Source organism: Cebidichthys violaceus, unplaced genomic scaffold, assembly GCF_023349555.1.
Source record: "Cebidichthys violaceus isolate CVI_PGR_0920_01 unplaced genomic scaffold, fCebVio1.0.p SCAF_217, whole genome shotgun sequence".
In the NCBI taxonomy this organism is placed as follows: Eukaryota; Metazoa; Chordata; class Actinopteri; order Perciformes; family Stichaeidae; genus Cebidichthys; species Cebidichthys violaceus.
The window spans coordinates 20,448-45,564 of record NW_027176392.1 but is presented as its reverse complement, the minus strand read 5'-3'; the positions used below and the strand labels follow the sequence as shown (position 1 = coordinate 45,564).

The 25,117-nt window shown below is 42.3% G+C and overlaps 1 long non-coding RNA gene across 1 annotated transcript; it reads left to right on the top strand.

Moving 5' to 3' along the window:
- Positions 1-3,672: 3,672 nt before the first annotated feature.
- Positions 3,673-24,670, top strand: LOC137877549 (uncharacterized). The gene is made up of 3 exons (XR_011103541.1): positions 3,673-3,737; positions 3,873-3,939; positions 24,521-24,670. It is a non-coding gene; the product is annotated as an uncharacterized lncRNA (long non-coding RNA).
- The last annotated feature ends 447 nt before the right edge of the window (positions 24,671-25,117 follow it).

Below are 25,117 nucleotides of genomic sequence, written 5' to 3'. Positions count from 1 at the left end.
TGCTGCTGCTGCTGCTGCCGCCGCTGCCGTGCGTTGGATTGCGCATGTCGGTGTAATAATTACGATAGTGAATAATGCTTCGCGGTTAATGGCACCGTGTGAAGGTGGGGAGGATTGGCTGGAGTCCAGCGGACGCGCATTGGATATGGTAATGAGGGACGGACTAAGCAATTAGCCGCTTCACTCTCAGACTTTATCCGTCTCTTTTCTCTTGACTATCCGACCTCCCTCCAACAACACAACGCAACACACCAAAGCTCTTGTTATGCCCGGCTTCACGGGGGTGTGGGGTGTGTGGGAGTGGGGGGGGGGGGGTCTTCAACGGGGAACGTCAGGCTCCCTTTTTCTCCCCCCGCAGCGCACTGCCTCACAAGTGCCGAGGATTCGCCGCCGCGTTTCTTCTCGAAGTATCTCTCATCTTCATCACCCTGACCTTTACGATCCCCGCTTTTAACCTCAGAACTTCAGACAGCGTGAGCGGCGTAAAGTCGAGATCTCGAGAGCTTTGGCTCAGTTTTGGCACTTTCTCTCTCTTTCAGTTACTTTTTTTTGCATGTGTGTGTGTGTGTGTGTGTGTGTGTGTGTGTGTGTGTGTGTGTGTGTGTGTGTGTGTGTGTGTGTGTGTGAGAGAGAGAGGCTCGTCCTTCTGAATTGGACTCAAAACGAAGCGAAGTGTTACAGTCTTTTGAGTTGCTCCAAGGCTTTAAAGTTGACGGACATGTTTCCGGTAAGGTATTGCTGACGGTAGCCTACGCGGACACCGATAGCAGGAGAGTGGACGGGACGAGTAAAGTTCTTGACGATAGCAATAAATTGTTATCGGGTTTCTTTTCGCATTGCCGCGGCTCCGCTCTCCAAACTTTAGACGCGCGTCTTCCGAGAAAGCAACAGTCCTCCTCCTCCTCCTCTCAGTTGCAGCGCCAGTGTCAATGTGATCAAAAACTCATTTGTCCCGTAAAAGAGAAGTGGCTTCAACGTTTGCGATCGCGATGAAGTCCCCCCCCCCCTCTCTCTCTCTCTCGTCGTCCTCCTCCTCCTCCTCCTCCTCTCGCCGTGTTTTAAGCTCCCGGTTCCTGCGCCTCGGTGCGCTCTCCAAAAGTGCCTTTTTTTCCCCCCTTGGAGATCTTGTGGTCAAACACCGCTTGTTTTCCCCAAATTAAAGCATCAGCCAGTGTCTTCCTCTTTCCGTCGGCTCACGGGCTCACATCGAAGCCAACTTTGAAATGATCTTCTGGCAGACTCGCGCTATCGGTCTCTCGGTGTTGGGCATGGCTCCGCGTGTGTATGGGACTGCGCTGTGTGTGTGAGAGAGTTAACCCCCAAGCGGAGGTTCAGCCCATTGCTTTCAGCCACCACTAGGATGTACCACCACGTTTCTGTTCAATGGATCGTCCTCGAGACTCCAGCGTGAACACCCAGATTTGACCTCCCATCATATAATATCGCACTGTCATATTAATCTCGAAAAGACTATTTTATTTACGAGAGCGGCCCCGCGGTATATGGCTCTCCATCACAACGTCCTACCTTTACGTTAACTTTATTATTTCTCGTTTATGCACCATTTTACGCACGCTGGCAACCACTGGCAGTGGCTGACAGTAATCACATCCAAGTGATTTGCAGTTTTCACAAAAAGATTAATTTATATCGTCCTGTAATGAGCTATATAAAACATATTTTTAATATGACGTAATACATTTACAGAGTGTAGGATTGTGCCCCTCTCTTCTTACACAGTGCTTCAAATGACAAAGACGCGAAGAGGAGAAACGGCTGTTGTGCACTGATGTCAGCTCGTTGTGCTGCAAAATAAACACATTAACCCTTTACCTTGCGCATTTATATTTGCCTTCAAATCTCTGGATGCGTGGTCACATTAATGGGGAAGGGATTGAAGGGATTAAGGCCGACTGGCATGTCAATAAGACGTGATAAAAACGTGCATACTTTTTTTTAAATAATTGATAAACATGTTTTATGAAAAATGTTAAACTATTATTTTATTTTGTACTTCTCACAGACGTCATTTGCTGTGTTATTAAACGCTATACGGTTGTTGGTTACAATAATACAAGTTGTTAAAAAATTATGCAGAAAATATGATCCTATGGTGATCGTGTTGTTTAGTTATCTCAACGCGTAAAAACGTGCATTTCGGAATAAATTAGAAATCGTCCTACTGTACCGATGGATCCTGAGCTTTTTTTTTTTTTTTTGTTCAGCTGGGTGGGAGGTGTGGGGGCTCGGTTAGAGCCTCCCCCCTCTCCCCCTCCCCCCCTCCCTCTCCCTCTTGTCTGTTTGACTCGTCTATTCCCCTGTGTGCACCTCATATGAGAGACAAATCTGTTGACAACAAGGTCGTCCTGTGAACAAACTTTCTTTCTTTTTTTTTCCTCCTTCTTCCTCTCCTTCTCCTTCCATCATCCCCCCCCCCCCTTGCGAAGTTATGTCCAAAAGGCTGTTATTATCTGGTATTAATAGATGCAGCCCCAGGAAGACAAAATCAGCTATTGATAATTGCAAGGAGTATACGGCAGCTACTGTATCGATCGGCGTGTCCTCCACTCCCCTGGTACTGAGAGATAAGGAGACACACTCTTTAGAGCAATATAATTTCTTTTGACCTATCTGCTCGCTACAGACTTATGATGAATAGCCAGAGTGGCTGAAGTCCTTTATCACCAAAGTTACCCCCTTGATATAATATTGATTCTTTATAACTAGCTCGCCACACAAAAATCAAACTGTCCACTTGGCCATCATCATCATCAATATCATCACAAAGGCGGAGGAATGAAGATCCCTGCGCCTCCAAAGGCGAGCCCTTTTTTACAATCTCCTCTGTAGGCCTAATCTTTATTTTGCTGATGATGAAAGGAGAGGGGAAACGAGGCAAGGTGCCATTTAAGACGAGGTGCCATTTAATCCGGGATAGACTACACACACACACACACACACGCACACGCGCGCGCGCGCACACAGAGAGAGAGAGAGAGAGAGAGAGAGAGAGAGAGAGAGAGAGAGAGAGAGAGAGAGAGAGAGAGAGAGAGAGAGAGAGAGAGAGAGAGAGAGAGAGAGAGAGAGAGAGAGAGAGAGAGAGAGAGAGAGAGAGAGAGAGAGAGAGAGATCAGGTTTGCCAAACAGCGTTGACTTCTGGGAAAGTAGATCATTTGGTGTGGACATTTTTATTGAAATAAAGTTTTTTTTTTCTGATGTTAGGCTACACGTTGTGCCTATATATACACACACACCAATCCCATACATTTCTGTAACTGGTATGACAGCAGGTTGGAGGGGAAAAAAAGGTCCACCCCTTCCTATAGAACTATTCAAATTATTATGAATTTGGAAACGCTTAACGTCATATAACACCAAAAATGAATAGCTCTTTAATTCACTGCAGCGGGAAAAAAGTTAAAAAATAAAATAAAAAATGCGCGTTTGTTTTATGATACGGCTGACACCGGATGCGCCCCGGAGGCATCTTTTAACCTTAAAGAACAGGCGGTGTTTGCTGCATAGCTGGAGCCCAATAGAGGGCTATTTCAACGGGGCTACTCTCTCTCTATTCAGCGTGAGAGCTGGGGAGAGCGCTGCCGGTGGAGAAGAGGGAGGGAGGGAGGGGGGGGAGAGGAAGGAGGAAGGAGGGAGGGAGGGTGGGAGAGGGAGAAAACGTGTAATCACCCAAACAACCGTTTTTACCCATTTCACCCCCTCTGGATCTGTGTCGCAAGGTAAGAAAAGGGCCACTTGGCTTCTCCACCGGCCCTCTCTGCTTCAGAAACTGCAGCGGCTGACTTGTGTAAGAACTCCTCTCCTCTCCTTCCCTCTCTCTCTCTCTCTCTCTTTCCCTCTCCCTCACTCTGCAGTCTGCCGCGAGGCTATCTGTCTTTCACTGCGGATACCGTGAGGGGAGGCCGGACAAGACACCGAGAGGTAAATGACGCTTGAATTTATTCTCTCTTTTTTTTTTTTTTTCTCTCGTCATTGTAAAAATAAGCAGAGTGCGTCAGCCGCAAAGTTATCCGTCAGATATGTTTTAAAATGCGAGGATGTAAGAGCCTGCTGTGTTTTAATTATACACGGTGATCGTAAAGCATTTGATTCGACCGCTAAAGTGGCGCAGTTCTGGGAAGGAAAAAAAACAACTGCGTCCCTTGCGTCAGCGTCCAATCAGACGTCTTTGCGCCGCCGCAACTGGTGCCAAGACGCGTTTACACACACACACACACACACACACCACACACACACACACACACACACACACACACACACACACACACACACACACACACACACACCCCGCAGGCTAATGTAGCAGCCTATGGCAGCCTATGGCATACTGCTGAGGCGTCTATCGGCGACCAATCAGAGACGACTTGTTACTTTTTGTTTTCTGCCATTGGATGATCATAAAACAGAATCCCTAAATGACAAGTGTCCGTCCTAAAATATTATTATAATAGATATTGGCATTTTGTTTGTAGCTTCATCAACTTCATTGTCATGAAGTTGATGCTTTCTCTGGCTTCATCGTGAGATTCCTTTAGACTCACGGGCCACATTTAATTTCCTTATCATGGATTTCATGTCTCAAGCACCACCTTATGATTTACATAATAATAAAATGTTCCTACGGGACGGGACTTGATAGTGAGTTTAAAACAATCATGTATTCTATTCTGTGCTAACGTATCATTGTAATATTCCTATAATTATTAGTTGTATTATGTTATTGAACTTGAGGTTTTTGTCCGATACTACAGTGTTTATGATCCCGGTGGCACATGCTACTTTTTAGGCTATAGTGTGTTTTTTATTTCATTATCTTGAATTGTATTCTTATAACACTCCTATAATATTCTCCCTTTTGGGTTTATGTTAATATAAAGAAGCATTTTTTAAAATTAGAATTGTTGTTTACAAAGATTTGGTGTCATGGGTCAGTTGTTGTGGTAGTTTCTTCAGTAAAGTGATAAATAAAATGATCTTTTTTCTTCATTATCATGTAGTTTATTATTATTATACTCCCATAATTTTTTTAAAGTGACTTTTGGGTTCTATGTTATGGGGGCGTGGGTGACTTCTTCGTGTTGGGTCTCATATTAAAGGTCTTTTCATTAAAGTGTTAACGGTAAAACTATTCAGGAGGGAGCCACTCTTAAGTGTGTGTGTGTGTGTGTGTGTGTGTGTGTGTGTGTGTGTGTGTGTGTGTGTGTGTGTGTTGTATTATTAGACACTCAACGAAACTATAGCAGCTGGATGACATGAATATAAGAGTGTGTTTTTCTTTCCTGACATGTTTTCTAGCTTTGCTCTGTGCTGCACATCCATTAGTTGGATATGTAAAACACACGCACACACACACACACACACACACCTACACGCACACACACAATTTGATACATAATTGTGGACATCATGCATAAGTAATGACTGTTGTAGCTGGGGCTCTGCTAAGTGGCAACTGGCTGTGATCCTGTACTGAGAGTGGAGTGTTTTACTCCCACAGTTATCACGGAGTCAGAGATTAGGAGGCGTTTGAATCCGTGTGATCCGCGAACACTTTTTACATCAGACGTCAGTGAACCCGACCGCACATTTTCAGTTATCATACCGTGACCTGCTTATCTCCGCCTCGCTCGAGGGCGAGCCAGAGATCAGATGTGACAGGCACGCCCCCCGTACCTGAGATGAGTAAAATGTGATGTGACTGGTCCAATCAGGCCTAATTGAAATGAATTGAATCAACCCATTTCTTCTGCTACTGTAATTAAATTAGTAGCCGGGGTGTAATTGGACATCGAGTTGGCACTCCAGAGGAGATGACAAAATGCTCGTTGCTGCCACCAAAAGACGATGTGTCAAATTCGGTGTGAACGGCAGAGCACCAAATGCTGGCTGACGCGTCGACAGGGGCTGGCGCTTCACTCCGAGAGTCTGCAAACAAAACCCTCCGATTATCTGCCAGACTGCAACGCTGCCTCATGTGTAGGAGGGAGCTACGTAGAGATCTACCTGTGTGTGTGTGTGTGTGTGTGTGTGTGTGTGTGTGTGTGTGTGTGTGTGTGTGTGTGTGTGATTAAAGCTAACATGGTCATCTGGTTAGTGTCAAACAACAAACGTATTTAATGTATGTACAGTGCATCAACATTTAGGCCACAATTACTGTTTTTCCTACTGGACCCTGATCTCCTAAGGGAATCCCCAAAATGCTGAAATTGTTGTAATGTTACCAGCTGTCAAACACGGAATGATCCTCTTAGTCTTTGGCAGAGAAACTCCGAATGTAATAAATAAAGAATGAGCTGATGAGCGACATTTGAAACAACTGAAGATTCTGTCGCATTTAGGAGTGAATAACACTGTCGGCTGATATTTAATAAAACCTGCAGGGCAACAAACATGGGCCTGACCCTCCTAGATACAGACATATATATATATATATATATATATATATATATATATATATGTGGATGTTTGAATTGGAGGCCCTGTATCAAATATCTCACATATCAATTTGGCCCTCACAGGAAGGGAAGAGGTTTTAGTGCTCCAAGGCCTCGGTCATCTGTGGCTCTAATGCCATTTCCAAGAACAATGAGCAGAACAGGGCTAAAGTCGCACTGATGACACTTAATCTCATTGGAATTCCTTGTCAGGTTTGACCTTGGGAAGATATTAGCCACTCGACAAGTGACTGTGTGTGTGTGTGTGTGTGTGTGTGTGTGTGTGTGTGTGTGTGTGTGTGTGTGTGTGTGTGTGTGTGTGTGTGTGTGTGTGTGTGTGTGTGTGGGAGGGGAGAGGTGCCTGTGTGTCTCTGTCGGCAGTTATGCGATTGCAAGTTGTACGTGCGTGTGTGTGTGTGTGTGTGTGTGTGTGTGTGTGTGTGTGTGTGTGTGTGTGTGTGTGTGTCTGTGTGTGGGGGGGGCTTTTTTGAAGTAAACACAGGTAAAATGTGCTTCACGGAGCAGTTTTAGATTTGGACTGCTTGATGATCTGTCAGTGAACCTTCCCTGTATTTGCATGGTGGTCCAGCTCTCCTGATGTATTGGTGGATTGGAGGAGGTGGGGGGTCAATGTGCATGAGAGCAGCCAGCAGCCAGACCAGTGGGCTGCTGGGATCTGTGGCCCAGCGATATGTGTGCCACATTGTCTGTTCAATAGAGGCCTTTTGAATTTTTAAACAGCATCGGTTACTTGGTATAGTGTCATTGTTTTGGCACCATTTGGCTTGCTTAATCCTGGTGAGTGCATAGCCACACTGTTTTACTGACAGGCTAGAGGTGTGTGTTCATGTGTGTGTGTGTGTGTGTGAGAGAGAGGGGGTACAGATAGATATGTAGCATTCAGAGCTAGTGAAAGTTAGCCTGCATGTCCATTGTAGCGCCTCGACTGCCGTTCAAAACGAGAGAGAAGACGGGGAAACAAAAGGCCGAGACAACAGTGTTCACAAGGGTTCCTCTGATATTTAAAGACAGCCAAGTGTTAACAAATGCAACATCTCTAAGGTCAGACGCGCGCGTTTCTGCATTTGCTCCCCCCGAAATGACGGCTTCCTTTTTCAGTCGGCGCTATCTCCCAGAGCATCAGTTTGATCTCGCTGTTCCCGCCACGAAGATGCACGCAATGCCAACAAGTGAGGGCGATTGCAAAAGGCCTGCGAGCTTTACGAGACGCAATTAGAGTTAAAGCGACACCTTTAGTCGGGTACGTGAAGCTGAGCTGGTAGAGAAAAAAAATGCCATTGAAGACCTCTGATGTGGAATCAATGGTAACATTTGGTGACCAGGTTGTGCATGATCATGTCTCGTAGGCCGGGAACTACTGTTTTTGACTCATTTAAAAAAAAAATCTAGCGCAATATATGAAATATAATTACATAATAAGACAACAAAAGAAAAGGCACGTATTTCAAAAGAAACTGAAATGAAAAATGTGCGGGACAATCCTGCATGCAGCATCACTCAAAAGCACAGAGAAGGCTTTTGTGTGCATTGCCAGAAAGAAGTGAAGTTATTGTTGGGAGAATAACAGTTATATGAGTAACAAAGCTTTTTTTTTTTTTTCTTTAAATGGAGCTATATCTCTGCGGGGGTGAGTTAGCTTTGGCTATTACACATTACTCCATTTACAATAGTGGATGCACCAGCATGTCTACAGTCCTTCAGCTTTCCTCTTTCTCTCTCTCTGTCTGTCTCCGTCTCCACGGAGAAATATTTGCGCAGTCTCCGTATGCGCTCTCCCCTCTTTGTCCCTGCACTGACTTATTTATGGTAACCTGCTAATGAGCTATACGCTCTTTTGTAGTGAGAGACAGCATGTGTAAACATTTTGATTTTTTTCTTTTTCTTTTTCTTTTTCCTCTCCCTCAAGTAGGCGGCGAGATCCACTAAATTAAAAGGCACAAAGTGAAATGAAATCACGGAGCAACCTCACACCTGATCAAATACAAGGTTAGCCGCGCGGTGTTTTGTGTTTTGCCGTGTTAATGCCCTATGTTGCTATCAGTCTGCCGTGTGTTCTGGAGGACTGCCAGCCAGTGGAGGAAGAGCACCTATTTTGTGGAGAGGTAATTGCTACACAGTAGCCTCTGATTGCCAGGATCTTTCACTGGGAACGGCCCCGGCTCCCTTTTCACTTGCACCGACAGCCTGATTACAAATCATCTTATTGATTTGATGAGTGCAAGATGTTTGCTAATAACTGTTCTCATACCATCTGTTAATCTTTGTTGTGATTAAAGAGGTAATCCCAATACCCATTATTCCCAATGACAAGAGCGGGGATCGTTCTCTTACACAAGCTTTAGCCCCTCACAGGCCGGGAGGAGGGGGGGGGGGGGCTCGAGGGGGCGCAGTACCAAGGATATCAGTGATCTCCGAATGCAATTGAGAAATCTGCTCCACCTTCCACATAACAAACGCGATACAAAAAAAAGAGAAAAGGAAAAAAAAAAAGAATTACACCCCTCGCTAAAAATCCATTACCTCGTATAATCACGCAAAATGATTTTTCTTAAATATGATAATAAATCACGGGCTGGATCAATAGCCCGCGGACCAACTGCTGTGCCCTGATAACGTATCAATCAATATTTAGTATTTAGATTTTAATTAATACCTCGCTGGGGCTTGGAGCCTGTTAACACGGAGGGGAATATAATCTGTGATAAAAATGGGCCGGAGAAAAGAAACTGATAAAGGCGAATGCGGGTCCTGTTTGCATTCCACAGTTGTTCCTCATATCTGTCATTGATCAGTCAATTGCTTAGCGGTGATTAAGGACCCCTCAAAATCAAGCTTTGTGCGTGTGTGTGTGTGTGTGTGTGTGTGTGTGTGTGTGTGTGTGTGTTTACATGGCAAGGTGCTCATCGATCACGCTTCGTAGGGATGACCGGGCATACAGAAGATCATGTGTTGGATTAAAAGTAAGAAATAAGCTCATATGGATTTTGGAATACGTCGGCCATTTTTTAAAACCTTTACCTTGCTTTCCAGAGGAACACAATATACTGTGCAGGTTGTTTTTTTTTCCCCCTAATCCCGAATGTAGTAATCCTAATCTTCACGCTCCTACGCGGTTACAGGTTTCTAGCGTTCACTGTTGCTCGGCAGCATTCAGCAAAGACCTGCAGTCAATTGGCCGCTGTGTGTGACAGGAACACTGAGGCCAATAGTGTCGCAAGTGAATTGCCTTTAAGTCATTGCATCTGGAATATGCACGCGATGGCCCCTCTGTAATCTTTTCTCTGGGTTTTACGTGTTGCACACGGGGCTGCCAACTGGTTCTCAATTGGATTGACTCTTGTGGCATTTGTAATTGGAATCCTTTTTCCCTTTATAAAGAGATTAAAATAGATAAATATAGAAACAGACAGGCAGAGTTTGACCACCAGGAACTGCATGGCTAACACAAGATTAATAAGGCAGATAGATAAACAGGATTGGGTGTTAATCCTCCTTTGAATTAGTGCATTTGACTTGTAATCTGTTGACTTCCGCTGTTCCTCTTCAGCACCAGAGACAGACATAGTCATTGGAGTATATTTATGAGACACAATAGGACACGTCAAACAGATCCGGTCGAACGTATATTGTGGAGCCACTTCAGAATTTGAGTCACTTTTCCGTTGTTTTTGCATCTCAGAATACCTCATCCCGTACTATGGCTTTTCTGCATTAGTATTGCACCATACAAACTATTTGAAGAGGATAATGGGGGGGGGGGGCTGTGCAGGCCTTTGGCTGAAGGCCGTGGTGGGTCCCCCGGAAAGTCAAAACTGGGGATGGGAGCTAACGGGACATGTGCGTGGTTGCTCAGGGTTACGGCTGGATTTAAATTGTCCCAAGGCTGTCTGCTCTCAAACCCGAGGGGGTCAACAGGATATAAGGCCACAGCGAGTGGCCGGCCCCGGCGGTTGGTGCGTCTCTTGAGCTGATCCCTGACACACATAGCCGCCGCCGCCGCCGCCGCCGCCGCCGCCGCCGCCGCCGCCGCCGCCGCCGCCGCCGCCGCATTGGCACAAACAGGAAGGCACGCACGTAAACATGCGGGGGAGGTCAGTTGAGGCGGCTTGGGTGTCAGTCAGGGTTTGGCATGTGCGTGACGTTCGCCCCCAGTGGCCTAATAAGTTATCAGAATAAAAACACACATTCAGTGGTTAGTCAGTGCATTAGATGGAGTTGAGGCTCCAGCCAACAACAATACAATGCGGATGTAATTATGTAAAAGATGTCAGGAAATGGCTCTCAAATCCCTCATCATAGTGTTTGATGTAAAAAGACGAGGGAGTGCAGCACACAGCCATCAAACTGCAATTATTAGTGGCGCTGGCATATCCGCTGAGCCGTGTGGCAAAGCTCACACTCTTGCATGAGACCGGGCTGGATTGGCCAATCCCTATTAATCCCTTCTTACTGTTCGGTGGACAAGGTGCCAAAGGGGGGGGGGGGCGGTGCAGGGCTGGCATGGGGTGGCGTTAGCAGAGTGAGTCAGCTGCTGCCGGCATTACTGTAATTGAATTAGCGTCTGTGTGGTCGGACACACTTCTCACAATGCAGGTGAGGGCGTGTATTTCAGAGCATTACCTCTGATTATCTTTCGACTCGTCTCTTCTGGGCAGCATGTAAACGTGTTGGAACATTCACAGACTATATAGGCTGCATGGCATTGCGTCGAATCAGTCTTCTAGACAATATTAGCGTGTGTTACATTGACAAATGAGGATTTTCAGAGAGTCAGGGTCAGGTTTTGATAGAAAATCAGCAGTGTTGCTTTAAAAGGAGCCAGGATAGTTCAAATGTCCTGTCAATGGCAGATGGTAAAATGAGGGAACGGTAGAATAAAAAAAAAGAAATTCAACGTTTTATTTCGTACAGAAATGAGGAGGTTGGAAAAGCAGCAACAGGATTTATGGTCTTAATTTTGAGGAGCATTCGCATTAGCAATACTTCTGGGGTGGAAGTTGAAGCTGCCAGGCTGCAATTTGCCTCTATTATTTTACTTGAAGCTACGCTAATTCATATTTTAATATCAACAATGTAAAAACAGCGGCGTGTAACGTGAAAGATGCAGAACCACGGTCAGACCAGCCGTCGTCTAAATTGCGTTGCGCCTGCAGTAGTGTTATTAAGGTAAAAATAGCTGCATATACATGTTTTCTTTCACGTTCTTTTATGAACATTTATAAATGCTAACACAATTAATATATTTTTCACGGTGGCGTCACCACATTGTTTAACGGTGCGATGAGGATGATCCAACCTGGCAAATTTCTTTTTGCAAATTTATGACTTCATAACTTTAGAGAATATTCAGTTTTTTAGAATCCCAAAATAGTATCCAATGTTTTTCATAAATTCATTTTGTTTTCTCTGAATACCCGCTTCCCCCGGCTCCATGCTTTTATTTTGTATCTTACCAACAATAGTGCATAAAGAACCTTATGCACTATTGTTGTAACCTTTGTCCAGGTCAGTGTGCATATAGTGCAAACCTCTTGACTGCGTTAGCAGCATGAACAACAAATACCGCAGCTGCATTCTTGCCTTGCAGCCGATTGCACCTCCACAGGGAGAGATCTGTTGATATCTTGCTCGCACGCGGTTCACCAGCTCTGGGTTAACTGGGGGGTCTGGGATTTTCCCCACTTACTAGAAACTAGAAAAAAAAAAAACGAAACCATTACGTCGTTGCATTAATAAATAATGTTACGTTCTACAAATAAAAAACACGAAAGAAGAAGCGGAAGCATGGAAAAACATCAGAAACGGAAAGATTGAAGTCAAGTTAGAGGAGAGAGGATGAAGACGGTGGGTGGAGGAGGATGACGGACAGTCGTGGAGACAGGGTTGTTAGTTTATGTAGGCTGTGGGCTGAGTCGACTGGAAAATTTTGATCACTTTAATTTACTATATCCAGGGTTGCTTCTCTCCCTGTCCAGCACTTTTATCAAGCCCTGTGAGCCCGTATTGATTTTTTTATTTTCTGCCCGGGATAAGAAGACAGAGAGTTAGGGAGCTCTGGTGAATGGAGAACTTTCCTCAGATTGCTGCTATTCTCCAGCTTATTGCATCCTGTCGTTTGTAGTTTCAGATGATGTCCAGTACGCCACGGCTGCTCCAGCCAATAAACAAGGTGACTAACAATGGAAGAGGGCCAGGAATGAAGAGAGGGAGACAGGCTAACCGCCGCGCCACACCACACCACACACACACACACACACACACACACACACACACACACACAGAGAAACAAGTGGGGGTGAAGAAAGGACGTTTTATAGATAGAAGTTGCCTTCGTTTTACGGCTACGTTGACACTTTTTTTTTTTTTAAAAAGTACGTGCTTTAGTTTTGGGTGAAGAGCTGTTTTTACTTGTCTGTATTTAAGAATTATGAAAATTTCAAAATGTGTTCAGCATATCGAGGAATGTGCTGAGGGATAGAGCCCACTACACAGATTTTTAAAATGCGTTAGTTTAATCTTCACACTAAATTAAGTATTATGAGCAAATGATCCTCTGAGGGTAATTATGATGCTGCTTCTCTGAAAATATCTTAGATTTTGTTTGTGTTTCTGACGACGTGGAAGTCAAACTGTCATCTTCCAACTTTTAATTTCCGGTCCACTACGACTGTTCTCCATCATTCAATTTTAAATCACGATGTCATTTGAGATGAACATAAGCAGGTATCCATCCGTGAACAATGCAGCGGAGTATAATGTATTATTTGCTCTCATGCTGTCCCACAATATGCCTTCATAGAGTTACCATGTTAGAATTTAAATAGTTAGTCTAAGACTTAAGGCAAGAATACTATTTACCGTTTTTTTTTTTTTTGTATATTCTTGTTATTGGTTCATGTGTGTCTCCCTGAGCAAAATTAATTATCACCTTTGCCCCAAAGAAAATGCAATTAAAAAGTAGAGGTAATGGTTTTTCCTTCAAAATGAAAAGGGACGATGGTTTTGTCCCCATTTCATTGCTTTTTTTTGATAATGTGTGTATCAGACAAATTGTTGTACTATTCCATAAATCTTTTTATTTCTTCATTTTTTCATTCCTTCTTGTGGCTGTGTATTTGCATTTCTGAATGTGGGGATAAGACGATGAGTGTGTGTGTGTGTGTGTGTGTGTGTGTGTGTGTGTGTGTGTGTGTGTGTGTGTGTGTGTGCGCTTGAGAAAGAGGGGGTTAGGGGGTGGCAGAGAGACTGAGAGAGATTAGTGACAGTCTGATAAAAGATGTCTCCAAAACCCTAATTAAAATTGAATACCCCTGCAAATGCAAAGCAACATGCAATCTCCAGGTATTTCATTTAGAGCAACTATCTCAGTGCGAGGCTGTTTTTTATGTCTGTCTTCATTGCACACAAATAGCTATCCCCCTTTCGTTTTATTTTTCACACTTCGCACATCTGCCACTGTCTTTGTCAAAACCTCACGTTTGCTCTCCCCTCCCTCCCTCCCTCCCTCCCTCGATGTCACACACAATGGCAAACTAAAATCAAACCGAGTAACCCGACGTGTGTCCCTTTTTATTTTCCAAAACATTTCCAAGGTTCAGCTCATTAAACTGCGGAAAAAGAAGAAAATAAAAAAATAAAAAAATCAGGGCCTCTAATGCAACAGTGAGCACAGCGTCGAGCTCTTAATGTTTCTATGACACAAACATGCTCAAGAATCGAGAACAAACTTAAGTTCACTTTTTTAACACTGACACTTTCTCATCAGGACATGGTCAGCTGGTATGGTATTAGTGCCTTTTCTTTCTTTATTAAAACCTCCCCACTCTCCATCTAGACAGTTATTAACTTTGCACATGATATCTCGTCATGTTAACTATTAATTCCCCGCCATCGCTGGAGTGCGTAACAAAACGATGGCTCCGCGATTATTGTTGCGTCGGCTCATTAAACTGCAGAAAAAGAAGAAGAAGAAGAAAAATAAAACGAGGGCCTCCAACGAGCACAGCGTCGAGCTCTTAATGTCTTTATGACACAAACATGCTCAACAATTAGGAACAAACTTCGCTTCACTCTGTTAATAAATGCTGACACCGGTATTACTTTAATATAGGTTGTTCTTATGTCCTGTTGAAATGATCTCCATGACATATTTTGTTGCAGAAATACACATTTTCACAGTCATTTCATCACTCGAATTAAGTTCTATTGATAACAAAGTAGAGCTTAAGACTGTTACGTTGTAAAGATTATTTTGACTATCTTCGTTCATGCATTCCTGTCTCATCTTATCTTAATTTAACTGACGGTTACTCTAGGAAACTCCTCTTTCTTCGAGCCATTCCTCCTGCTCACAGGTTTCTAACTCCTCCTCCTCCTCCTCCTCCTCGTCTTGTTACATCATTAATAGACCGGGGCTCATCGTCTGTCCTCGGTCTTCAAATATCTCCTGCAGCTTTTCTGAGTAAAACGAGAAGAGCGATTGCACTGTACAGCGGAAAAAAAAAAAAAAAAAACGTCTTTGAGAGCTGACCTGTGTTGTGGCTGCAGCTGCACTTTCACTTCCTACTGTCTGGACTCGGGAGTGCCGACCATGTGATCTCACTTAAGAAGAATACACACACACACACACACACACACACACACACACACTTGTCATTGTCATCAGCAACTGGTGGCCTCTGGTTCACCCACCAGTTAACATGAATCAGTTGACATTCTGAAGTCTGGAAGGATAGTGGGCTGATATTACTGCATCAGTTATCTGCTATTCATTTCATTCACATATAAGCCAACCGTAATTCATGTTTTTTGCACATTTTTCATTTAGCAGTTTAATTTCTCATTCATGGTCTCAGTTGAGAGTAATAGCGAAGGTTTCAAATGTTTCATATTATATCAATTCACAGTGTGAGACAGCATCATCTTTACACTAGAGTCACAAGCTGCGACAAGTAATCAAAACGAGAGCCGAGCCTCAAACACTTTTAATTACCAAAGTGGCAATTAATTAAAAAAAAACACATATCAAAATCCAAAGAATACCAGTGAAGATAGAAAAGCTAAATTGGAAGATGAGCTAAAAAAAAAAAATGCGCTCGTTATATTAACCATAGAAGTTCAAATATGATAGAGGCATGGTGTAACAGTCCAGGTCTCATCCCAGACTGTATTTTAAGAATTGAATATGAACTCTAAAATTGTACAACAAAAAGAGAAACGACAAACGTTGGAAGTGTTCTAAATAAAAGAAGCCGGTATCCTGTAGCTCCGGCTGTCTCAAACCCCTTACTGCCTGAGCGTTACTCAAAGCCCACACCTATAATCATCTTTACATGGCTGCCTGCAGAAAATGCAGAGGAAATTGCTCCGGCTTAAGCTACCGTTTAGTCGTAAGGATATGGTCAATTTGGTGCCCTGCCAAAACCATGCCCCTGAGTCACTTTACTGTATGTATTTTTTTTTGTCATCCATTCCCAGAACACCAGTTGAATCACGCTGCACATAAATAATCCCCAGCTCGGAGAGTTGAGGGAGGTGAGCAATAAACATGAGCATGTGTTTGCTCTCAGTTAACTACACAGAAGTGCCTTTTTTTTTTTTTTTTGTTTGTTTTTTATATCTTTGTTTTATAAACCTCCCCACTCTCCATCTAGACAGTTATTAACTTTGCAGATGATATCTCGTCATGTTAACTGTGAATTCCCCGTCATCATTGGAGTGCGTAACAAAAAACGACGGCTCCGCGATTTCGTTTCATCTGCGACGAGTGACAGGCCCGTGTGTTAAAGACATGTTTACTTCACTCTGGGATCAATAAAGGCTGTGAGCCAGCGTGAGAAAGCATAGGCCCTTACCAGAGTTATCGATGCGCAATGTATCACATTATGAAATATATGTAGGAGGAAGCTGCCCGCACGATTAAGGAGTCCTCCTAGATCAATGAAGAGCATGAGCATTAATATAGTGTCTGCTACTTCCCTCCCCTGGACACCCCAGGTTATTTCTGCTCCCAGGCTGAACACTGATGCACATAGACGTGCTTTTGCGTGAACTGGGAGAATTAGATTTGCCTGTTGGTGTTACAATCCAATATCGATCATCGAAAGGATTCTTTTCACTCCTATAGCCAACGGTCTCTCACTTTAGGCCCGGGCAGAAGCCGCCGTGGCAGTGAACGGCGCATTCCTTTTTTTGAGATTTTAAACTTATTAACATGTTAGAAAAATCTGCTTCTCATTCTGTGTGTGGGGGTGTGTGTGTGTGTGTGTGTGTGTGTGTGTGTGTGTGTGTGGCAGCAATCTTGACCTTGAGACTGAGAGTGGAGAGGGCCGCGCTCCTGCTTCGTGTTGTCAGGAAGTGTTCCTCCTTCAAGTGATTTCACTGTTTAATCCCATGCTGAAGTTTAGCTCTCTTCATTTAGCAACTTATTTGAACTCGTGTTTATTTCATTTTGCTCTAACTGCAGAGACCTAAAAAGACACGCTAAACCTCTTTCTTTTCTTTTTTTTTTTTACACCCTTTTCCTGCATTTCTAACGTAAAATTGTTCTTTCGCCGAGCGTCTCAAGCGAGACGTTTGTACGAGCGGTAATCATTTTCACCACATCCAGTTGACCTCGTATATAAACTGAGCTCGTCAACCTCGTTTCCCACAATGCCATGTCAGGCCTGTATGAGCTTCCCATCTGAATATATCCCCACTGTGGAGGACAACAGAGGCGTGTTGTCATCCAGCTGACCCTTGAAGTGGCCAGATGAAGGGCAGGGGGGGGGAGGGGTGAAGGGTGGAAGGGAAACCCGGGGCCAAGGTCAAGAAAGCTAATTTGTTTCCTGCGTCCCCTGCCGTCCCTGAGAGGCGGACCACACACTGCCCATGCAAGAGGGGCTTTAATGTGGTTACGGGTGCATAGCATGTTGTTGAGCTCACCAGCTACCGGGTCCTGTGTCACGTAGGAAGCAACGCTTTGTGCTTTGATTGTGTCTGACTAACTTCTTGTTGTCAATGCTAAGGAGACACATCTAGTGCTGAGTGAACATTATTATAGCAGAGCTTTTTAAGAAACGTAGATCCACATAATATACATTTTTTTTTTATTTTTAATTAACTTTTTTGTTAAATTAAGAAAGTACAACATGGTAAAAACACGTTTAAATAAAAAGTAGCGGAATGTAAACATACTCGCGCATCATTACGTGCAAAAGTCCTGCATTCACAATGCAGAATATTTAAATAGTCATGACAAATAATCAAATCATCTTTATGCTATATTTATTTAAGAGTTTAACCCTCAAAACAACACTCTTTTGATTCAAATGCAAAATTGCTAAAAGTACATAATTTCACGCAAAACAGACTTTAGATGATACTGTAGACGTGTGTGTGTGTGTGTGTGTGTGTGTGTGTGTGTGTGTGTGTGTGTGTGTGTGTGTGTGTGTGCGTTTACTACTGAAACGTCCGTTAAAACTTTCAATTCACAATGTCTAGAAAGCAGTTTTAGAATGAATCACCCTCATACTGTCAGCATACCGTTTAATAAGTTTGTGCCACTTTCATGACTTTCGGTTGATATTAAAGTTGGCCGGCTCCTGCCGTCAATCAACCGCTTACTGGATTAGATGATGTGAAACAGTGTTTTTGGCAGCTCAGTGCCGGCTCCTTTTTAACAGTCAAAGTGAAAGAGGAAATGAATGTATTTGCCACCTCAAGGGCACATATGGTCCCTCTGTGGAACCTGTGAAGCAGTGGTTAATCACTGTCTGCATAAAGCCGTACAGCCTTCAGAGGGGAAAAGCTATCAGGCTGAAAGAGCTTACATTACCGCCGCTCTCAGGTTTGACAAAGGCCAGACGCTGTAATTCACGGCTCACGAGTGTGTCTGCAACATTTTATTTATCGATGAGTCCTTTTAAAAATTGTGATATTTTATGATTATCATCATACCTGGATTGCTATTTGGCTTTTAAAAACCGCGCAGACGCAATCAGAGATAAGTTTGCCAAGTTTGTGATGGATGAATATATAAATTAATGGACTCAAAAGTTACCAAAGAGATCTTTTTTCTCTCTTTTTAATTAGCACCTGTGAGCTGTTTCCCATTAACACTGTGCACATTAAAAATCCCTCTGCTTTTTCTAATTAAGTAAAGTGGAAACAGATTAGATGGCTTCTTTGAACAAAGGTCAGTGATTGCACTTTGTCTCGCTCCTCTGTTTGTTTGTTTGGCCGGCACCAGGAGAGAGCCTGCCACTTCTTCCCAGAATGTCACTTCACCATCACTGTTTGTTTTACGGAACAGCCTTTTCTTACCCTCCGTCTTCATCTCCTCACAATCTATTTTTTTTTTTTTTTTTTTTTTTGGTACGTGATCAATAGATAAAGACGTGCCTCTCGCTACTGACAGCTTTGTCAGTTTTGTCTTTCTATATAAAAAGCAAAAGTATATTCTGCTCCACAGGTGGGGAGGAGGGAAAGAGAAAGGCTGATGTGATATAGATTTTTTTTTGCTGATATGATTATAAAGCACGTGGAATGTCAGATTAAAGCTGGGCTGATGAAAGATAGGCATCAATCAGCGATGTCTCTGGAGAGGCTGCAAGGCATGACATGGTTGTCAAGAAGGCAGAATATGGTGACTCATCCCCTCCCTAATCTCCCTTTCCTGGCCAATTGATTGGACTTTCATATCCATTAGTCTTGCTTTCATAGCTGCTGTAATGAATGACCAGACTACAGATATACTTACTAAATATATACTATATATATAATACTAAATGCTCTTCAAATGATTCCACCGTCTCTTAACATACAGTAATACACAAAACCTTGAAGAGATGTGTTAATATGCCTATTTGGGGGCCATGATGTGAAAATGTTTGAAACTCAACCCTGTTTGCTAAAAAAAAAAGTTTATATTCATAGTGTAGTTTATCATTATTTTTATTTTTTTGACATATTTGCTGCCTCACTTATGTTAAGTGGCAACACTCCCCCCCCCAGTGAAGGCCACACGGTGTGTGTGTGATGTAGGTGGTGAGGTCACACCCTCAGTCCTAAGTGGGGTTAGGGTTTAGGCAACAAGGGCGCTTTGGTTAGAGAAAGACACTTGTTGTGGTAAAATGTTGATAAAGTCACCACGTCCTGTCGCACACTTTAACATGTTAGTGCTGTCAGTGCCCAGAGGGAAGCAAAATACAAAGTGTATTATGCTTTATTTGCTACATATGAACAGATATCATATCGCAAAAGTGAACAGTTATGGGTAAAAATAAAAGATATGTTGTCAATTGACATTTTTCAAATACTTGGCAGGCATGGCAGACACATTCCTTAATTAGGTTCAGGAAAAACAACATGGTCGGCCCTAAAATACAAACTTAAACTCAGGTTTAGGCGACAAAACAAACGCTGATAAGAGGTCGCTGCCAATTCACGTATTTCTGTGAGACCAGGATGCCCTGTTAGCTGTTAGCTGTTAGCTGTTAGCTGTTAGCCGCAGACTCAGCCCTCCCCATAGAGCTTTCTTGAATTCTGTATTCATATTTCAGTATTTTTAGTTCCCTTTGAAATCAATATCCTGACATCATATGTGTGAGGTTGTGTTGGACACTGAATAGATCTGCATAGAGTGTTGCATTTATTCATTGTTAAAATCTGGCATCTCATGGCATTAGTGGAAGAAGTGCAACATAAATGTGTTTTCATTTTGATAAAAAAAATTGTATTCAATCAAAACGTGACATCATTTACCAGAAATGCGATGAATCACGTGAGGCATAGCGTTTTTTTTCATGATTATTGTGGCCTGTGTGTGGCCATCTTTTTAACACTGTTGGAATGTATTTTGGGATCCGGTACAGTGTGAACAAACACTGGAGCGTGTGGACCTGCAGTTTAAACACAGCCCCTGTCACACTTCAGGCTACAGAAACCAGACATCATCTCGACAACAAGCTGTCGAATTTTTAAAGTCCTCATTCCAGATGTTTGACAGTGATTCCTCTCAGTGGGATTGGTACTTTGTGGTGTGGCTATCACTGATACCTTCTTTCAGCCTGAATCTCCTCCGCAACACCTTTTGTAGAAAAAAAAAAAAAAAAAGAAGAAATCGGTGTTACGCATGAGAAGAAGCTGACAAAGGGAGCTAGACTGGAAGGAGAGAACGACAGAATTTAATAAAGTTCAACAAGGCAGAAAGGATTGCACAAGCAGTGAATAGAGATTCTGCTTTTTTTTTTTTTTTTTTCCTCCTTTACAACTTCTGCCTACTTAAACACTTTTACACCCCCTCCTTTTATCTGCGTCTGCATTCACGAGGAATCGCTGGAGACAGAGAGAGACACTCATTCCGTTTTTTTTTTGTTTTTTTTATTTGAATGTTGACCAAGGATGGCCACCATCTGTGCAAACCGTCCGACTCTATGACTCTCCTGCATCCCCAGCCGTAAATATCAGACCGGCGCTTCACTTCTCAGATGATACACACATGGGCAATTTATTGCCTGGGCTCTGTTTTGCCACTACTTAGGCTTTTATCGCTATTCTCTTACAGACAGAAGTAGCCTGTCATTTTCAGCAAACCAGTGATTTCTGTGTAACATCATCTCACACACTCCCGTCCCATTTACTGTGGCATCTGGTGCTTTTGTTTTTCTTATTCCTCATCATAAAGAAAACCTCTCCAGTCTTTCCCAGAAACCCAGCCTACACTTATCTCTCGCTGTGTATTTCTTTTCTCCCCCCACACCCCCACCCCACCCCCACCCCCACCCCCGGTCGCTGAAAAGCCTTCCACTAAGCTCAAACACACAAGGGGAGTGGTGAAAATGGGGTAGATGACATTGTTTTCAGTGATATGGATGTACGGGCTCAAAGACAAAAGTGTTGGTTGAATGTTGTCATGTCAATAAGCCATCAGTCGCGCCGCTAACAATAAGTTAATGATTCCCCAGCAGTAATACATTTATGAATAGAGAAGTGTCTTCTTCAGCCCAGCGGGTGTGCCCATTAAAACGGAGCATGAACAAAATAATTGTGATTTGCAGATAAAATCCACTTTAGAATGGGATTCCGACTGAGGAATTGTTGAAAGAGCTGTAATTTTCCACTAAAACGTGACACACACTCACAGGAGCCCTGCTAATCAACTTGAGTGTGTGTGTGTGTGTGTGTGTGTGTGTGTGTGTGTGTGTGTGTGTGTGTGTGTGTGTGTGTGTGTGTGTGTGTGTGTGTGTGTGTGTGTGTTTTGCTACGTCTGTTTTGAAGTCTGCATCTTTGTATATACAAATTAAATGACAGCAAATGCATTTAGTGAGGTATAGATTCTCAGTTTAAAGCAAAAGTCTGTGACTCTTTTCTTAAATGAATGTCTTTTTTCAAGCCAGTACTGTAGCTGCAACACAACACTGATACAGCTCATAGTATGTATGACTACTTTTGGTGAATCTAATTATTTGATAATTCCCCAAAAAACGTGGTTTGATTCATGTTAAAGCAAAAAAACGTTGTCTGAAGCGACAAAAGCAATTTGTCTGAAATGTATTTAAAAATGTAGAGTTCTCAGTCTGGACTTATCATCTTCCTTACTGCAGTATGTTGGTCTTGGGGTCACACCAAGGTAGTTTTACTTTTTGAATATCGCTTGAATAAGTAAATAAAATACATTAAAAAAGTGTAGCAAAATACTTTTACTTGTAAATACTTCAGAAAACACTGATTCAGGGAATGACTCATCGTTATTGGAGTAGGGAATATGGAAACAACCTGATTTCCCAGAAATACGTAAACTTACCACAACCTCCTGCCAATGGAAAGTCAATTGGGATGCTAATTTGTGGTGGACACCCGAATACCCAGGTTCAACAGAAATACGTTATGATCAAAGCGGAACCAAAAGTCAACATTGAGTTATTGTAAAACGACATAGGCTACCTTGGAAGTTATGTAACAAACATGGTTCTTTTAACCTAGACTGTTCTTTTTAAACTACATGGGCCACACAAGAAGTTATAAAACAAATTGTGTTGCCTGAACTTAAGGGTAAATTGCTTAACCTAACAACGTAGTTGTGTTGCCTAAACCTAATGTCACATTTTTTTCTGTGGTGTTATGAAGTCATTTTAGCACATTCTGTGCCGCCACCACTTAACGCTGTTAAAAGGTCATGGTCATTTCACGTATTTCTGTGAGATCACATTCTCAGAAAATGTAAAAATCAGTTTTTCAGAGTTTTCTGTAATATTAAAATTTTCTGCTAAAATACAGTTTATTCTGCAACACGGGACATTCACCCAGGACACCTATGTTCATGTCCAGTGTGAAACCAAAAGTCAACTGTGAGTTATTTTAAAATACATAGGCTACAAGAGGTTCGGTAAAAAATGAGTGATTTTAATCCAAACAATTATAATAAGTGATTTGTCGCTTAAACCTTATGTAGTATTGTTTTTATGGTGGTGACATGCAATTTGAACACATTCTGTGCCGCCACCATCACGTAATAACTGTTAAGAAGTCAAATTTATGTGAGATGATTTTCTGTGATCTTTCCATTTTCTTTGGAAATACTGTGTCCTTTCAAAAACGTTCACCCAGGAGACCAGTGTTCGTGTCCTGCGTGAAACCAAAAGTCAGCTTTGAGTTATTTCAAATGTCATGGACTAATTAAGAAGCTGCGTAAAAAAATGCAGTTCTTTTAACCCTAACAATTATTTTTAAACTATTTAGGCGGCATACAAGTTATTAACCCAAACCATGATGTTTTCTTTTCTGAACTTGTTGCCAAAACCTGATGGCGTAGCTTTGTCTTCTAAACCTAACTTTAAATTGTTTAACCTTTCAATGTAGTTTTGTTACCTAACCTTAATTTTACCTCATTATTTTTTGGGATGGTTGTTATGAGGTTCATTTGACAAATGTATGTGTGGATCAAGTTTTAAGAAACTGTAATCTTTCCATTTTCTCTTCTACTGCTGTCTTGAAACAAAGGACATTCACCCAGGAGAGTGATGTATTTTTGTTGCCTGAACATAATGTTCATCTTTTACACCACCTTTGATCTTTTGAGTCTAGACAAAACTGATATTCTGATTCGGAAATGCGAGATTTTTTTACCTGCAGAAGTGTCATTGCTGTGCTGGTTGTACGCCGGTAATACACAATAATTTCCGCCACTTTATTTCATTTGTATATAAGTTAATGGATACCGCTGATGATCAATTTGCTAGTAAGACAAATAAACCTAATGGAGAAAGAAGGCTGGTGTGATTAAAAGATGTCAATTTGCCAGAACTTGAATGCCTCTAAGTAGGCAGCAGTCTTTGGAAATAGGGAGATAGCCGTCCTGTTGCTTTGGCCATGCAAGTAATAAAATGTCTAGACACCAACTAACATGAATTTCCCCGAAGAATAAGTGTCATCGGTGTGAGGGTCCTGCCCTGTAGTCCGAGGTGCAGTTTGAAGTACTGTCTTTTAAATCAATGCTCACCTCTCCACTCTTAATTGAACTTCGTGGCCTCCTGTCGAGACCTTTTGTCTGAGAAAACAACCAAGTTCTTTGCTGTAACAGGGCTTAATCAAACTTTTCAAACTGCTTTCTCTCGTTGACAAACGCCATTCTACCTAATTGTGACTGGTTATGTTGGCATCTACCAAAAAAAATGGCTTGATTTTCGGCAGTTCTTGGCTGAAAGAAAATGTTCCAATTTATAAATTTTCATTTGCACCTTTCCTGCCTAATTTATCATCAGTAAGGAAACTTAGATTAAACACTTAAATGTTCAAGTTTTAAGATTGATCTTTAATTGAATTGTTTTTCCCAAACTAAGGAAGTATGCAGGTACAGCACAAAACAAACAGCATCCACATCTACTCGTGGGTGTGGTTACTAATTACTGATGCCTCAACAATAGAAAGGGCTCAAAGTGAAACCAGCTCCCGAAAGAATGAAGAAAAAAAAACCAGTTGCTACATAAAGCAGCAACGGCGTGTAAGGTGATTTAGAAATGGTTCTTTTGATTAACTTTATTTCCTTTGCCCCTTCTACTTTCAAGAATTGGCACTTTGGACGGAGGTCCATGTAAAACGTCTCCATCCATCACGCTGGCTGGGTTTCCACAGCAGAGTTATTGACACAGTAAATTAGAGAAGGCACACATCAGGTAGCCGACAGATCGGAGGCATCAAAAGAAAGCTCTGCCACACTATGGGTGAGTCCCTCTCTTCTGTTTTTTTTTACGTCCATACTTCTCATTTATGTCTGCCTCTACACTCTGTAATTCCATTCTCCATTCTATTTTATCTACATTTAAAAGAAATAAAAGTATGCTCCGCTTTAGTGCGTGTATATGTCCTCCTATTTACCTGAAAGCATGCTTTTGTTGGGCATATCTATTCAGTTTTATTGGGTGTATAAAAGAAAATACTACTGCTCTTCATTTTCTGAATTCCCCATAAATCATTTCATATATTTATTTATGCTCTTATTTTGTTAAGCATGAATATATTACCAGTTGACTATTTTTATTTTTATTTATATGTCTTTCCTTTTTTTTCTCCATGGTTTTCCTTACTACTTACCTACAGCTGATTAATACTGATTAATAACTATTTTTTATATGTTTCTCAAGAAATAATGAGACTTTAGCCCC